At 35.2% G+C, this 14,840-nt stretch overlaps 1 long non-coding RNA gene across 1 annotated transcript in view; it reads right to left on the minus strand.

Moving 5' to 3' along the window:
* Positions 1 to 3,949: 3,949 nt before the first annotated feature.
* The window catches only part of LOC140658865 (uncharacterized), a 49,838-nt gene continuing 38,947 nt past the window's right edge, over positions 3,950 to 14,840 (minus strand). Inside the window, exon 6 of the long non-coding RNA XR_012044901.1 lies at positions 3,950 to 4,058. This is a non-coding gene — a long non-coding RNA (uncharacterized lncRNA). The remainder of the gene's footprint in view (positions 4,059 to 14,840) is intronic.

Consider the following 14,840-nt stretch of genomic DNA (forward strand, 5'->3'; position numbering starts at 1 on the left):
ATTGTATGAAATTTCAGGAACAGTATCAAGTTGATTTCTTTTTATTAAGTCTTGAAGTGATTTTTGTTTCTCTGAGAAGTATTAGTATTACTCTGAAACGCTGAAAACCAAAATCTACAGAAAGGATGAAGAAAAAGAACCAAAGGAAAAGATTTTCCAAGGTTCATACCCCACCCCACCAATAGCTGTCAATCCTGACAAGAAACAGCTACCTCTGAACGTAGGTGGATGCAACAGTTCATCCTCTTTATCCAATCAGTCTTTGGACCATATCCCAGAATCTGCCAACAAGGTTGCCAATTAGTGCCAATCATGGCAGGTTTTTCTGTGATATGGACACCTATTCAAGAGAAATTGGGCCGATACTATCGATCTACTTTGCATCTGTATCTAAAGAGCCTTTGTATGACTTTGTAACCCTCAGTTACTACCAAGATTAACCAGGTTGAAATACTAATCTATAGATATGAAAAACATATTCCTCTGTCATAAAACAAACTACATTGTGCAGTTTATAGCTGGAAGTACTCTTAGGCTTTTCAAGAAAGTGCCAAGAGACTACTGCTAGAAAGATAAAGTAATTTGTTCAATAGGGCTACAATTATTTCATTCCCCAAAGTAGGGCATTAAAAATTATGTTAATTAGGATAAATATTAAGAAAGGATTAAAGCATTATTGCAAGACAAACCAAACAACAAAAGAGTTGCTGAATATTACAATTGCTACAAATAATACTTTACAGTGATACTTTATGTTGCGTATGGTGCTTAGAAGATATATAATTACGCACTGGCTACCAGCAGTATTCTGGCGCATTTAATCATCCTTAACCCTGTGTATTTTCATTACTTCGGTGCATACCATTAAAACTCAAATGTTATCAAAACATGGCATTAGAAATAATTTAGTATTTACTATTTTAGATTGAAAAATATATGACTAAATGTTAACTATGGGCAGGTCATTCTAGTGAAAAACAGGACAAAGTACAGTACAAACATACCTGAATCTGCTGTGTTTCCCAGTCATCCATTTATCTATTCCTTTTCCAATATGTGTACACTTTGGCTAAGGCATTGAAAGTGTAATCCTGAATTCCCTGGTAATCTAAATGGGAGATTTGGCTGCAGGAGGAATCAAACATCTGACTTAGGGCAGAGAGAATTAAAAAGTAAAATGCCTAGAGGACTTTGCAGGTAACTAGTTTTAATATAAAGACTCTTGTTTTATTATGCATGAATATGACTATGATTCTTTAGATTCTAAAGTACTTAATCAATGTTCAAGGGTTTTTAAGAACCTCATTATATATCTCTTATAGGATTATGAACATTTGCAAATGGGGTCATGTAGGAATGCTTCAAAGGCTAAAAAGTTAGATCAAGACATATTTTCCAAAACTCTTTAAAATATTTTAAAATCAGAAGCCCTGCCCAATATACATTGCCACATTCAAAGTGATCGCATTCTCTGTGAATTTTAGCAACATCTTTTTTTCATATATATATTACTGTTCTCCCTCCCCCACTGTTTTCCTACAATGATGACTACATCTGCACAACTTTATCCAAAAGTAAGAAGTAAGAGTTTCATTTAAATAAAATTGAAATAAAGCTACAAAAATTAAAGCTACGTATACTACAGACTGAATTGATTAGTTTAACTTAATTTACTAAGCAACAGTGTGCAAGGATTAAAAAAACCCTTAAATTATGGTTGAGCACCACTTGGCAGTTTTGTAACTACCTCTTCTGAGGAGTTTTCCTTTCATTAGAGGAACCAAAAAAAATAAAGCTGAATCCACAGGGATTTTACAGATTTGTAAAAGTAACTTACAGTTACAACTTCAGGTTTCCAAATTTGTGTCTAGTGGGTCACTCAATATTTTGCACAGGTAAATTTATTTAGTGTTCAGGTATATATACATAGAGTCTAAATGATAATCTGAGCTCTCAAATGAAGAAGTTGAAACTGTGTTTACTGAAGACAATGCTAGTGATACTGAGTTTTAGATAAGATAAATAAATGCAGAAACTCATAATACATGAATGCGACTCCCAAATCCAGAAATAAAATGTACGTTTGGTTTAAACTGAAAGCTTGACATTGAGCTAAGAATATTTATGCAGCCTATTAAATACTGAAAAAAGGCAAAAAGTTTAAAAAAAATTAGAATTATCAAGACTAGACTGTCACTTTTATGTTCTAGAACTCATTAGCTGTGTGAAAGACTGAAAGAAGTTGGGGGCTTTTAACACTATTCCAGATAATCTTCAAAATAATCTGTATTTCAGACAGCTTTTGGTCATTCGGCAATATCATAAATAATTAAAAAGTAAAGATGTAAAAGGTTAATGAATTGCAATAATTGCAAAGATACAGTTTTCAGTATCCTCTAACAGAAAGGCTAGGAGTAGTTGGCGATACAAAATTGCAGGAATGATCTAGATCTGGTTCTCTAAATATTGATATGAGCATTCTATTAAGAGCCCCATATAAATAAAAGTTTCCAATTTTATTTTTTCAGTCCCTTAACTGCACACATTCCAACAGAAAAACTCCCTCTCAATAATGTTCATCACTTCCCAGCAAGAAAATACACAGAGATTTAGGTACAACTGAGGAGTTCCATCTTCTTTCTTTAAGCTCTGTGCCTGCAATGCTATAAAGGAAAAAATGCTCACTGCTGATGAGAAAAGACAATGGCCCAGAATTGCTTGATGGATAATAATTCTAGAAAAGAAAGATTTTTTGGTCAGGATCCATTAAAAGGCAAGAGAAAGTAATCCAATGAAGGAAGTCTCATTTCCGTTTCAATTCCATAACAACTAAGGACAAATTGTTAGAACACAGTTATGTTTAGAATCTGGGAGGCTAATCAAGTATTCCCATCAGTGTCAAATAACACAGGAAAAAAGAATTGCCTCAGATGTATGTGAAGTAGTGGGGTGCAGTAATCAGAACGGACTCAACATGGCAGCACAACTGAGTTTTGGACAAGCCAAAGAAAAAAACAGGAATGTTTTAAATTGTCTCTCTTAGGGGAAACAGTCTTTTAACATATGTGTCAGCCTGTAGGCTGACAGGGCAGAGAATCTTCTGTAAGGTGGTAGAGGAAGCTTGCGCTCAAATATAACCTTTTTTTTTTTTTTTTAATGTTTCGTACTGACAGATTGTCAGGTTTATACACAGACATGGCATGCAAAAAACTTTCTAGTCAATATACACGTGTTCACAGAGGTGTGTAAACACTGGCAGTCAGGAACATAAGAGTAGCCAACCCAGATCAGAGCAAAGGTCTGTATCTGACAGTAACCTTTTGTGGATTCCTAGGGAAGAGTGAAAGCACAGGTAGCATATAGTCAGACTTCCTGAATAGGAGCTCCTCCTTCCAGAGCTTAGGTCCTGGTATTTCATAGCTTTGCGTGTTTTATAACACCATTACTTTTTTAAAACCCATGTAAACTTCTTACATCCAGTGTCTTCAAGATGAAAAGGAGGCTAGGAAGTTGAAGGAAGCAAGGCAAGAGGTTTGGAGCAGCAAAAAGGAGAGATTACAAAAGGAGAGAATAAATGGGATAGGACTGCAAAGAAAGAATGGGATTTGAGCAGCAACACTGCTTGAAGAAAAGGATGCAAAGAGACTCAAGGCAAAGATTTTTTTCCATCTGCAGCTCTCCATTCGTAACTGACAGTACCGGGGTCTCTCTAGGAAGGTAACAGCCAGCATTAACCACACATGCTGACAGCACAGAAGGGGCACATTGTTACCTATTGCAGCCTAAAAGAGCGTTAAGAAAGGGGTACAGTGAAATCCAGAAAGAAAATTATTTCAGACTTCACTGGAGATATTTTTTAATTGTATGCATCTGTATGGGATGTCAGACAATCCACCAATGAATGTGTAACTTCTTACCTTTCTCAGCCATGCAACCCTAGATATGTATTGTCCCTTGTGTCTCACCCTGTATGTGTCATATTCTGAGAGGAGCCCCTTCCAGTAGTTGTTTTCAGAAGCAAAATGGTTTTTTTACAGGGTGGAGGGCATTGAGAAGTTCTGTGAAAAAAATCCAGAGGGGAGACAGTGGTTGATAACAGCACAAAGAAAGATGGGAGGGCAGATTTGGTACATTAAGAGTGTGTCAAAGAAGGCATAGCAGAACAAATAATACTCACCCATAATGAGCTATTAATGGTACTGGAATTATACCATTCATTTGTTAAAATGAATATGCTTGACTGTAGATTTTCTTGTCAGTCTATATATTTTGATTATATGCACCACACAGCTCAGCAGTAAATTACTCCAATTAACTTTGATTCTTTAGGATCCACAGGAGTAGCATATGCACATCTCGTGGCAGAATCTAGAATTCAACTCTAAATTCTTGTCTTGTTTGTGCAAAGTGAGTGGTTACATTCAAAAGTGCTGACAAACTTCAGCAGGAATTCTACAGAGATCTCAGGCAATACTGGTTTCTTAAATTTCCCATAGGAAGAAAACTTTTTTAAAAGCCAAAGAAAATTTAGTATATCTGTCACAGTAAAGTTTGAAAAAGAAGTACAGCTTGAGTTCATTTCTTAACAAACACCTTAAGCATTCAGTCACCATTTTTGTATACCAAATACAGACATTTCAATGAGGATCTTAGCTTACAGATAAAATGTTTTTCATGCTGTTCCTTTTTAGTTTTAGTAGCACATCCTCTGTGAAACTAGCACCGTTCCATCTGTGAAACTATATAGAGTCAGACATTTTACCTCATAACAAATCTGCGTAGCTTTCTATTTTTTGGCTGTATGAGTACAAAAGAACTTGACACGAAACAAACTGCAAATAATAAGATGTAAATCATAACTCTCTAGAAGAAAGTTATACCCCTACTTTTGTTAGGAGAAACCACAAACCAAGTGTCAACAGAAGCTTGGCAAGGGAAGAGAGGACAAAATGTAAGAACTAGGGGAACTAAGAGAGATTCCACAGCAGAAGTTCTGCCAGGAAATAGCAAGTAATACAACAACGAATCCACTGAATTAAACTTGGCCAACTGTGAGAAGAGTCAAGACAGACATTTATTTCTGATAAAGAACTCTAACAGTTTCCATGTACAATACATGCTCTTCTGTTCTTGTTTTCATAACTTCCTGGTGAACTACTGGGCCCTTCCCAGTGCTGAATTAATTTAACTTACAAATTAAGTGTGCTTTTCTTCTTTGTAAAAGTTACTATGCAGAACAATTAATTGTTGCTATATAGAATCATAGAATCAGTTAGGTTAGAAAAGACCTTTAAGATCATCAAGTCCAACCATAAACCTAGCACTGCCAAGTCCACCACTAAACCATGTCCCTAAGCACCACATCTACATGGCTTTTAAATACCTCCAGGGATGGTGACTCAACCACTTCCCTGGGCAGCCTGTTCCAATGCTTGACAACCCTTCAGTGAATAAATTTTTCCTAATATCTAATCTAAACCTCCCCTGGCGCAACCTGAGGCTGTTTCCTCTTGTCCTATCACTTGTTACTTGGGAGAAGAGACCGACCCCCACCTCTCTACAACCTCCTTTCAGGTAGTTGTAGAGAGCAATAAGGCCTCCCCTCAGCCTCCTTTTCTCCAGGCTAAACAACCCCTGTTCCCTCAGCCGCTCCTCATCAGACTTGTGCTCTAAACCCTTCACCAGCTTCGTTGCCCTTCTCTGGACACGCTCCAGCACCTCAATGTCTCTCTTGTAGTGAGGGGCCCAACACTGAACACAGTATTCGAGGTGCGGCCTCACCAGTGCCGAGTACAGGGGGACAATCACTTCCCTAGTCCTGCTGGCCACACTGTTTCTGATACAAGCCAGGATGCCATTGGCCTTCTTGGCCACCTGGGCACACTGGTGGCTCATATTCAGGCAGCTGTCGACCAACACCCCCAGGTCCTTTTCTGCCAGGCAGCTTTCCAGTCACTCTTCCCCAAGCCTGTAGCATTGCATGGGGTTGTTGTGACCCAAGTGCAGGACCTGGCACTTAGCCTTGTTGAACCTGATACAGCCTGTCCAGATCCCTCTGTAGATCCTTCCTGCCCTCAACACTCCCACCCAACTTGGTGTCATCTGCAAACTGACTGAGGGTGCACTCAATCCCCTCGTCCAGATCATTGACAAAGATATCACCACAGTATAATTTAGAAAATTATACATATGTAGTAGACATAATGGATAATTTTGTCATAACTCAGAAGTCCTGTCAATAGATCATTCAAGGGCAAAAGGAAGCACAGAACTGGACCAAATCTGCTTATCAGTACTTGATTTTTGTATCGCAGTAGAGTTTGAAGATCCCAAATAGCGCTTGATTCTCTTTTGTTAGTCAGTGCCCAAACACAAAATAAAGGATTTTACAGATGTCACCTGACAAGCTATAATACTACTCACTCCATTTGACTCCACTCTGAAGAACAGCCAGCAAAATTAAGCATGTCCACAATCTCAACCACTCTCAGCTTAAACTATGATCTATCTGCATGAAGACAATGCCCTGTGAACTGAAATGGCTGTGGCACACATACATGTTCCATTAAGCTACAAGTGTGGGGGGATAATAATGGTATTTTTTTAAATTGCCAAATTATTCACTATGGTTTTGGCAAAAAGAGTAAAGCCATGATTAAGACAGCTGCTCCCTTCCCCAAAAAAATCAACAAATCCCCCCTGCAGCTTGTTAATAAAGTTATAACTTGCACCATTTATCTGGTAAATAAAAATCCTTAGAAAAATGGAAACAATGAGAAAGCAGTTCCATGCATATTCAAATAGTTGTAATTGCTATGGAAACCATCGCTAGTAATTCAGTCTTTGTCTCGAAGCATCAGAGGCAAATCATGATACAATGACAGCAAAAGAAAGTGTAATGCTGCCTAAGACTTCAAAGTTCAAAATTCAAGAGAAAATTAAACTACCATGTAGGAAAAGCCTTCACGTTCTCCCATCTTCCAGGTTCTTTTTGGAGCATATTTATGTGGATGAGCCCTTCGGTATTATTTTCTGCCTGGGCTTCCCAAATAGTTGCTTAAGTAGCACTGAGGGCTGGCAGAATCGCTATGGTTATTGCAAAAAATGGATACTGTTTCCTTAGTCCGTTCTTCAAGTAATCGTAATTTTAACCACCCTTCCTTATTAGAAATTTTGGGAAACCTGAAAATGTGTAACTCTATTCAAGCAACGCCATTCATTTTCAAGCTCCAAGATGGCTGATAATAGGGTCAAAGAAGGTAACAGGGTCAAGGATTCGGAGATCATCAATGATGGCAATAGGCTTTAATGTAAATAAAGGTGGGTAAAATAAGAAGCTACTATTTTTAGACTCAAAAAACCCAGTTATTTTAGAATATTATACACCTTGCTTTCATTTATTTTATACGAAATAGTCTCAATTTATTGTATTGTATTTTTACATTGAACATGTTAATGGGTAGTTCAGAATATTTGCAACATTTCATCTCATTTCCTTGCAGTAGTCTGCCTGCAGATGAACCAGAGGTGATCTCGCCATTGTTCCTAATCAGCCTCAACACCTATTTCTGAGTTTCATTGTACCACTTTTCAAATTCATTTGCTGAATACAATTAGTAAATGCAATATGCATATATCTACTACTCCGAATTATGTCGAAAAATCATTACTTCTGATGCGCTAGCCTTTGTTCTGTCTAGGTGCATAATTTCCAGAAAGAATACCATCTCAAATATTATTTGAGAAGTACATTGCACTTCAAACACTAACCACTCACTTTTCTTTTTTCAGGTACATCCCAGCCCTTTACACTCCCATAAAGCAAAAGCCCACAAACACTTTGATTTATCGAAGGTTTACAGTAAGTCATTAATGTTGTTGTTTATAAGCAACAACTTATGCTTTTAAAAAAGTTACTTTATTTGAAAATTCTGCACACCCACCTTGTGAATCAGTATTTGTGTAATAAGGATTTTGTTTTACAATCATGTCAACCTTGCCTTTCCTGCCTTTTTTTTTAGTTAGAGTCTTCTAAGCCATAGAAACCAAACAACTTCCCACAGAAAACAAATTCTACGAAACACCTGTTTACCACATTACAATCAGTCAGAAGTCCAGTCAGATGTGAGAAAATAACCACACTTTGTCAAGGCAAGTATAGGATGCAAATTTTATGCTAGCATCATTCTGATAATCAGAAGGTAAACAACAACTATTCTCACATAATGTCATTTGGTTTAGTATTAAATCACCAGCGTTGTTTTCATGAATGTGAACTGGTAGGATGTGAACCTTACAGATAATTGTGTCATATGATCACAGCCTTTTTTATAGCTATTGTCAGATGTAAAGCTAGATTTATCATACTGCCAGACCACAACCTGGGCTTTCAGGATAAAAAGTGGCCAAAATATACAGCAAGTTACAGACACAATTAAACACACTTGCGAGCAAGCCAAAATAATGTTTGGTTCTTAAAATTATTTCAGAAGAAAAATTTTGTTTGTAAAACATTAAAAAATTGTAACACCAATATAGCAAGGATATTGATTTTGCTTCTCTAAAATCCTTCACTGGGATATCACTGTCAAAGTTAGCAAACTAATGTATAAAAAAAGGTATTGGTCAAAATGCCTAAAAGGAAATAAACATAGTGTTTCTTCTTTTTAGACTAACAGAATAAAAAACAAAAAGTTTTTACTCTGGCACAGACTGTTCACTGTGATTAATAAAAATAACTTTTTCGTCCAAACAATTTAATACATTTAAGTAAGCCTCCTACCTAAGGAAAAAAAATCAGACTGAAGCAATCATAGGAAATGCACAGGAAAGGTAGACTGGGATTACAGCGTGAAGTTCTGGGATGATAGAGAATACCCAAGAAACTGGGAGTTGAAGAGGGAAAGGCAGCAATGGGCAATCTGAAAGAATGAATCAATATATCATGAGATTTCTAGAAGCACGTATCTTTCTGCATAGAATATATTTCTATTCAAACCCAAGATTTAAGAAATCACCACTAGAGCCTTCTGCATTGCAGCACCCAAAAGCCTACAAGAAAAAATTACAAGACGTGTGTACTTCCATCAAAGAAAAAAAAATATAGTTATTAACTTGATCTTGCACCAGCATTAGGGTTAGTTTCCTACTTTACCTGATATATTGTCCATACATCTGGATCTGAAAATTTTGGGTTTTCCTTCTCAGGGACTTGCCCCAGCCCTCTACAGACTGCTTTAACAAAACCCTATGTAGCTTTAGTTCTGTCTGTCTTACATTATGCTTATGCTGCAGGTTTAAACTGCATTTTTATAAAGAATCATTTAATCCATACCTCTTTAATATCTATATTATCTTTAATTACGTGGTCTCACATGTTCAGAATTCTGTTTGCTTTCCTAGCTGGAAAGTGGTTTAAGTCTTTTTTCAAGTCTCACATCTAATGAGATTTTTTATTTGTATAATTCCTCATTAACATACAAAGACTGTATCTCTAAAACAATGTACTTGTTTTCTTAGCAAGAAAAGAATTAAATTATTGGGACACCTGTAGGCCTCACATTTTCAAGGATCTAAGAAAATGTTCAACAGTCAGATGAGATTTTTGACTGTTGTATTTGTAAAACATTTTATCTGACTAACCTACAAACACCCTAGAAATATACACTCCAGGCTAAAATGCAGCATGCAAAGTTTAAAAGTGATTCAAAGAACTCTTGGAGCTCAGTAAAGACAATTTACTATTCAGGTCTAAAATAAGAAGCCAGCTTCAGTCTTAACTATGAAATGATTATTGCTGCTTCGTAATTAGAGGTTTCCTACAGGCTCTGAAGAATGTAAGACAACAGTTTTCTCTCTACTTTAAATTGAATTTAAAACATCATTAAAAATAGAACAGATCACACATTCATAATACTATCTTACTAAGACAGAAATCTGAGAGGTGTGATAATTTGGTATGTATCTAATTTTTCAGATACAGTTACTGAAAGTAAAGAGTAGAAAAGGCATATTGATTTGAAATGCAAGTAAAGATGTAGATTCCAATTTTGATTCTTGTATTGCGTGATAAATCCCAGGAAATTCATGCAAGTTTATAGATGCTCTAAAGATGTTCAGGATACTATTTACTAAAGAGGAGGTTAGTTTTCTTGATATGTTTCTGGGAAATATGATACATTCAAACTAGGATGTAAAAGCTAACAATTACTGAAATAAAGAGAAGAGAAAGTATCACAACCCCTTAACTATTTCCTTTTGAATAATATAACACTGATGGGAGGTAGCATTACTTCTCACTTTGAACTGCCCCAAATGAAAACATTCTAAGAAAATAGTGACATTGTACTGTAGAGCTTCTATACATCATATTTTCAGTCAGACACTTAGTTTTTCTTTCCTATAAGCACTTAACCAGCCTCTTTACCTCACTGGAGTATGTCAGCTAGGCAGATGGCCGTTTTATTTACTTTCAAATCCTGTTTTACTTGGCGTAGTAGAAGCAGGGATGAGCCTTTTTCTTTGTTCAGAAATCTCAGTCTCTTTTCCTAGAAAATAGTTATCTAAAGTAAGATGTTATTTTTCCTGGCTTCCTTGAACAGTCACACCTACACAGTGCATTATAGGAGAGTTGACATCACCAGGCAAGGCATGAATTGATGGTGCAAATTTCAGAAGAGCAAGCCTGAAATTTGAGTCCTGATTTCCTCTGCTTGCTTGCTGTCCATCTCTGGACAGCACTAAATTCTAGTAATTGTGGATTTGGTCAACTCAGTTTTTAACCCTCAAATTCCCCTGAATATATCTACTGATTCAGGAAGTACATAAACAGAACATCGTACAACAGTGTAAAAATGCTGCAATTGCTGTCTTTGCTGGATGTATTCTATAACCAAACGCTTAGAGGAATGGAAAAGTCCATGTATCAGGCAAGTTTGCTTCATGTTAACTTTACGTTCTCTTTAAAAGTCAAGAAGTTATAGAGGTATGAATCTGAGAAAATCAGAATATTCCTTCAGTGAAGAAACCGCAGTTGCCTTCAGTTATTAAAGTGCTAAGTAAATTACTACAATTGTGATCCTACATTAGCAGCAATATCCTGTTTCAATAATAGGCTACAAGCTTTCTAATTAGAAACGTCTATCACGTGAAACAATACTAATACCACATTTACTCTTTTCAGATTAATATGAAAAGGTTTTTAACTGTCATGTTAGTACGTTTCCTTGCTAAACTTTTGTATTGGAGAAACAGTAAATTTTATAATATGCCTCAGGAAAAATGTCTGTATAAAACTGATACTTCATACTAACTTGTAAGGTAACAATATTTTACCAGTGAAATTTAGGAACAGTCACCCTTTGGTTTGGTTTACCCGAAGGACGCTACTAGAGCAATGTTGTTGCTCTATACTTTATACAAAGTTATCTTGTTCACTTACACAGCATACACTGGGTTTGGAATACAGCTTTAAAAACAATGACTAAATCTGGTTTACCCACAAAAGCAAATATGCTTTGGAAAGACAAGTACATCACTCCTTTCTCAACATGGAATGATGAGAATAACAGGCTGAGGTGTGAATTAGATCCTTAACTGTCTATCTGTTTTCCTGGTGCCTAAAAAGCATGCTCTTCAGAATGCTGACTCAATCTTATCTTACATGTTTTACTCTATGAGATTTTCTGCAAGCTCTTTAGCAAAGTAACAACTTGATAGAATATTTGGTTTGTGAGTGAGAGTCATTTATATTTTCGTAAAGCTCCAGTTCTAATCCCTAAATTTTATAACTATTCTGTTGGAATCAGAGGGATAAATAAATACTCATTGAACTACATGTTCCAACAAGTAACGTTACATATCTGCAGTTCAGATGAACAATTTTTAAGTAATAACATTGCAAGATCACTTCTTTTCACAAAAACACTTCTAGTAGCGCTCAGAATGTGATGTTTTTCATCAACATTTTTTCACTTAGGGTCAGGAAACACAAAATCTTCAACTAAAACTGCAAAACCAGATTTGCATTGCCACTACTATACAACAAATCTACACTGGTCACTACGGTGCAAATGTTTATGCCTATGTAATATCGTCTATATACACCCATGTTGAACTATTCCCCATTGCATCATCAACTGCTGCTTCTTTTGCTAATGACAAAGCAGTTAATTTGTAAAAGTACTTCTATTAAACGAACAGCTAAACATTGCTGAGTGAATATGACCATGTCCCTTAGAAATGCATGATACACTTGAACATCAGTAACGTATTAAAACACTTTACCTATCTATCATTTTTATATATTGCTACAATAAAGAAACCTTGTTGTACTTCATGACTTTTACATCTAGAAACTATTAAAGTGGAATATTCTGCACGGTCACCAAGTATATTATTTGTCTAAGGTGCACAAGGAGAGGGGAAAAAATATTAAAATTAAGGTTGTTCAGGGTATATAAGTACAAACTGTACATATCTTCAAAGTTTTTAACCTAGCTTTGTAATTGTGGAGAAAAAATACTGTGGAAATCAGCTGCTTATGTTTAATTCTGAGTTTACTTCAGACAAAGAATATTGAACACACTCACTGTTACTTGTATGGCAATTATACCTAAGAGGGAAACAAAGGTGAAGGAGTTAGGAATTCCGGGGTCTCATGGTCTGTGCAGAGCCAATATAGGACGAGAACTCACCTTTCCCTTACTAATGTTCCCTGTCCATCAGACCATAGCCCAAATCAATTCTTTAATTGGAGTTCATTTTTAACCCAGCAAAAGCATGTAATGTTTAATTTTTACAATAGCTTCCTTGAAAAAGAATAATTAGGTTTTCCTTTATAGGGGAAATATTTTTTAACTTGTAAAGAATGTTCTGTATGTAGACTGATGGAGGAAAATCTATTTCAGCCAATTACAAATTACAGAAAGTGCCCACCTCAGAACTAAATATTCTAAGAACATGAATAGATGTGGCTAAAAGATGGCTTATAATAAACTTCCAAATTATGGAACAAGTTTTTTCAATTTCCAATGTATCTTTATACCTACAGATAAATACCAGTATTTCTAATTTTGCTCTTTTTCTTAGAAAGTTTGTTCTTATTTAAAAAAAATATATTTCCTCAGGAACCTGGATAACAAAACTATGCTTTAATTCAGACAATTTCGCTTCAGCAGTCTTATCTTTTAACTATAAGCTCCAACAGGAGCTTGTTTGTTTTTACTAAAGGTGTAAAAAAGAATAAATATGTAGTCTATGATATAATGATGCAAGATAACTCTAATAACAGGACTATGAATGTTAATCTGTTAAGATTCATCAGCTAATGACTTTAGGAACTAGTATGTTGATAAATCTAATCAGAGATAATGAATCAAAATATATATAGGATTTGAGGTAAATACAGTAGATTTTATTTATTGGCTCTGTGGGAAATTGCAAAATGTGAAAATTTTTAGGCCATTTCAAAGAAATTTGCCCTAGTCTTTGTAGTTGGCTAACACAACTGAGGTTTAAAACATCCCCTAAATCAGGCAGTGATTCTTCTCTGTAGATAATGGGGTTGATCAAGCTAAAATCCAAACAACAAACCAGGGCAAAGACACGATAAAAAATCCACAGAGTAGAAAAACTCAGCACATTTTCACAGCTCAAAATATTGAGTTTTACGTAAATACAAAGATAGGATGGAAGACAAAATAAAATGTTGATGTTTTAGAAAGAATATAAAATAAGTTTTGCATAAGTTATCTAAATATTGATTTTCTTCTTACAGGGAGTCCTCCTCAGCTCTTTACATTACCAGTAACAAAAGTTTATTAATATGATGCACAAGAACTGTTACTAGTTTTCAGAAAAGACTGTTGTCATTACACAAATGGGCAGATTAATGACTTAGTCATGGTTTCTTGCATTTTTCTCTTCCCTAGTAATGATTAATAACTTGTCAAAATTAAAATTTAAAAAAAAACTGTCAAAAGCATATCTTAAAGAGAAGATTAATATTAATATTGGTCATCCCAATAATAATGAGTGAACCAAATACTAATCCCACCTCCAGTGATTTGTTCTATTGCACTACCATACAATTAACCTGCCTTTCGTATAGTGTTAATATGATGAAGTAAATAAGTCTGTTACAGGCCTTTTTAAAACATGCAAGTAAGTGTCTTTCTTGGGAGGCTGATAATGGGCTGTACTGACCATCTCATATAATCTATCAGCTTGAAAGTAGCCTATAATTTGTTTTTGTTTATAATTTTTAATGGAATGAAACTCCTAAAGTTACTCAAAATATTTATTACATACATATATATAACACAAGTTTTAATATGTTTAAAATTAAAGGCAAACCTTCATTGTTGAATACAGAAATGTATTAGCATGTACTCCCCTGAATATCATTCTCCTAGCCTATTATTCCCATCTTAAAAATTACATATCATATCTAATTCTTAGCTAATTCTCAGACAAACTGTATTTATCCTGTTACTATACAAGTTCTTTCTTGTGTTTTTACAAATACTTTTTAAATATTACGCTAATCTTTTGCAAAGAAAAATTACACCAAAAGGAATTGCAAGATTTAGGCCTAAGTTCTGCTCTTTTAAGGTAACAAATGACAGCCCTCTACTGGTTAATAAATATATAAGCACAAGAAGTACATTTCACAACAATTTTACATTAATACTGTATTTAGCCAAAATAAAAAAATATAAAAACATATAGTACAAAATAAAATCAGACTACAGAGATGCCTGAAATATTTTATTTGGATCATTAGAAAATGTATTATTTCTAATTCATGTAGGAAACAATAGGTGAAGGAGATGGCTGGT

The sequence above is a fragment of the Ciconia boyciana genome, chromosome 13 (assembly GCF_034638445.1).
Source record: "Ciconia boyciana chromosome 13, ASM3463844v1, whole genome shotgun sequence".
Lineage (NCBI taxonomy): Eukaryota > Metazoa > Chordata > Aves > Ciconiiformes > Ciconiidae > Ciconia > Ciconia boyciana.